The 3,819-nt window shown below is 42.1% G+C and overlaps 1 pseudogene; it reads right to left on the reverse strand.

Moving 5' to 3' along the window:
- Window positions 1–2,875: 2,875 nt before the first annotated feature.
- On the reverse strand, window positions 2,876–3,459 carry LOC149975895 (C-type lectin domain family 12 member B-like; annotated as a pseudogene).
- Between the last annotated feature and the right edge of the window lie 360 nt (window positions 3,460–3,819).

Genomic DNA, 3,819 nt, shown 5'->3' on the forward strand with positions numbered 1-3,819 from the left:
CTATAAAATCTCATAAAATCCTCTTGCATTGAGGTTTGTTAGCACATACGCATGCTTATTATTTGCTTGCTTCAAAAACATCCCGAAGACACTTCAGAACACTTTTCTTTCCCCTACCAGTGTAAACTCTATCCTCTCTGCTTCTCTGTAGTAGAATCGAGCCATATGTTATGAGGAGGGAACACATTTGAGCAAGCCAATTTTTTTATTTTCCAAATTGGCAGCCTGGTGGTCAACACCTCGGTGAAAATGGAAATACCAAATCTCATCCAATGGCACTATTATAGGGCTCTGTTTCAATCTGACAATGAAGTGGCCTCAATGAGATGTGATAAAACTCATACATTTTAACAAAGCTGCTGGTCTCCCTCGCTGCCCGGATTCCAGGACATCCCCTGTCCGGCCCCATCAGCTGAAGAGTGGACAGACACTCTGGGGTTAATCAGTGTCACTAATGGAGGACCGGCCGCTTAGAGACGTGTGGATATTACCAATGGAGCGCAGGATCATGGGCTACGGAATGGTACAGTCAAAACTAATTGAAGTCAGTTGACTGCATGAGAGGGTAGGAAAGAGAGGGTACGCTGAGAATGGAAATCTCCACTACTTACCAGATAACTTATGTAGGAGAAGAAAGAAAATCTGAGAAAAATGTCCAAACTCAATTTGTGTATGAAACAGTCGTTTATTGAAAAATTAAGATTATTTTGATGTCTTTCCAAGAGTTGAATACAGTAAAAACAAAGACATACTATTTCAGAAATTCATAATAATTGTATAATAAAACACAAAAATTGGTGCAGCATTATTGTACTGTATATAAACGTGACAGAGCCATAATTTGCTGTGATGGATTATTTTGGTTACAGTTCAGTGACAGGTAGGCCATTTTATGACATATTCAAAAGTGCAATCTGTTTGCACGCTGCAGCATACCAACTCTCCTTTGGGGTAGAAACATCAGACCATCGTGCAGCACAATCCTCCATGCCCCAATCATGCTGTCCTCTCCACCAGTACCCTCTGGTCAGTGATGTGCTGTCCACCCAATTGACCCTTCGCTATGCCCCTCCCCCCTTGGTTAGATTTTCCCAGGAATCCTAATTTCCCATTCAACCACTGGCGAAATCCTCTCACAATGATCCCAAACTGTGTTTCTAATAAATAAGGATATTAAACACAGACTACCCATTGATAATTAGGAAACTATTGGGTATGGTAAACTGGTCAAATTAAGTTTTTAATGCAGCTAGCCACAAAATGCCTCTGAATTCACTGTCAGCATGCAGTCAAAGCTATAATTACTTTTGGAACTAACAGCAGCTGGGAATTAGTAAATTAAACTGGTAAATTAGCTAGCTAACACATTTTGAGAAAACAAGTTAGATTTAGTGGCTAGCTAGCTAGCGTTAGCAACGTTTGGTGGTCAATGAGAATGAGCGCTTGCCAAACAGTTGATCTAGCAAACAATGTAACAAAAGTATAATTTCGGATTTGAAAAATACTCCAAGAGCCTCTGCATTTCAGGAACCACAGTAGCAAGTACTCCTGGTGCACTGTTCAATTATTCAGCCATTTAAACATTTATTTTTTAAAGAAAACTCTCAGTTTTTTGTCATTGCCCTCACTGGCTTTCATGCGATTTAAGTGAGCTCGTCCAAGTTTTTGGACTTGATGACCGTTACTTCTCTGTATACATCAATGATGTCGCTCTTGCTGCTGGTGAGTCTCTGATCCACCTCTACGCAGACAACACCATTCTGTATACTTCTGGCCCTTCTTTGGACAGTGTGTTAACAACCCTCCAGGCAAGCTTCAATGCCATACAACTCTCCTTTCGTGGCCTCCAATTGCTCTTAAATACAAGTAAAACTAAATGCATGCTCTTCAACCGATCGCTGCCTGCACCTGCCCGCCTGTCCAACATCACTACTCTGGACGGCTCTGACTTAGAATACGTGGACAACTACAAATACCTAGGTGTCTGGTTAGACTTTAAACTCTCCTTCCAGACCCACATCAAACATCTCCAATCCAAAGTTAAATCTAGAATTGGCTTCCTATTTCGCAACAAAGCATCCTTCACTCATGCTGCCGAACATACCCTTGTAAAACTGACCATCCTACCAATCCTCGACTTTGGCGATGTCATTTACAAAATAGCCTTAAATACCCTTCTCAACGAATTGGATGCAGTCTATCACAGTGCATTCCGTTTTGTCACCAAAGCCCCATATACTACCCACCATTGCAACCTGTACGCTCTCGTTGGCTGGCCCTTGCTTCATACTCGTCGCCAAACCCACTGGCTCCATGTCATCTACAAGACCCTGCTAGGTAAAGTCCCCCGTTATCTCAGCTCGCTGGTCACCATAGCATCACCCACCTGTAGCACGCGCTCCAGCAGGTATATCTCTCTGGTCACCCCCAAAACCAATTCTTTCTTTGGCCGCCTCTCCTTCCAGTTCTCTGCTGTCAATGACTGGAACAAACTACAAAAATCTCTGAAACTGGAAACACTTATCTCCCTCACTAGCTTTAAGCACCAACTGTCAGAGCAGCTCACAGATTACTGCACCTGTACATAGCCCACCTATAATTTAGCCCAAACAACTACCTCTTTCCCTACTGTATTTATTTATTTATTTTGCTCCTTTGCACCCCATTATTTTTATTTCTACTTTGCACATTCTTCCACTGCAAATCTACCATTCCAGTGTTTTACTTGCTATATTGTATTTACTTTGCCACCATGGCCTTTTTTTGACTTTACCTCCCTTATCTCACCTCATTTGCTCACATCGTATATAGACTTGTTTATATTGTATTATTGACTGTATGTTTGTTTTACTCCAGGCTTAGCGAAGGGTCAATTCTAGACCTGTTCTTCTCTACTGTTTATGATCACAAGGTCTGCTCCTCTTCTCAGACAGTCCTGTCTGCTCTCTTCCCAGGTTTACTTCTTTGTAGAGATGAAGTACAAACTGGACTTGTAATACCCCCATCCCTATTTTACACGTTGTTCTAGCACAGTGAGCTTTGCCTGGAGATATTCTCTCTATGCCTGGGGTTGGTCTCTCTCTTTAGTCATGGCATTGTACCTGGTCTGGAACTGGTCTCTTTCTGTTGAGGAGTTGGTTTTATAAACTAAGATGTTCTCCTCAAGACTGCCCATCACTTCATTATAGTCACACAGAGGCCTATGATCCCAGTCAGTAGGAGAACACACAGAAGTACAAGACACACTGCAGCAGTCTCCTCTCTGAACTCTCAGTACCTGGGTTTTTAGCCCATGGTCTGCTCTTCGGGGTGAAATCATTTTCCTTGCTTTTGGAGTCATGAGAATTGATATAAAGAAGTTCTACCATCTTCATTGGTATAAAGATTCTCAACCTGTTCTGCAGCCCCATTATTGTCAACGCCAAACTCATCATTGTTGTAGATCTCGGACATCTCCATTGTCTACCACTGTCTCTGTGATTTTACCTGACACAATCAATGCTCTAATTTCAGAGCTGTCCAGCTTTCTGGGACTTAACATACCCTATGTTTCACTAACCAGTGCTTAACTTGGGGCGTAGCTCTATTTTTTGGGGGAACTGTGTACTGACTCCTCTATTAAACAAAGTAGCCTATCACTGGCCCGGATTCACACACAGTGGCTAGGAGGCTGTTCGAGATTAAGAATGCACACCTTGAGAATGAGCACAATGCGCTGTTTGAAGTTGTCAAATCCAGGGTTGGTATGGTCATGAAAATCCTGGAAAGGTCATCAAATGTTTATTGTTTTTTTGTCCTGGAAAAGTTATGGAAATTAGT

This window comes from Oncorhynchus mykiss, chromosome 17, assembly GCF_057628025.1.
Source record: "Oncorhynchus mykiss isolate SJ-2025 chromosome 17, ASM5762802v1, whole genome shotgun sequence".
NCBI lineage: Eukaryota > Metazoa > Chordata > Actinopteri > Salmoniformes > Salmonidae > Oncorhynchus > Oncorhynchus mykiss.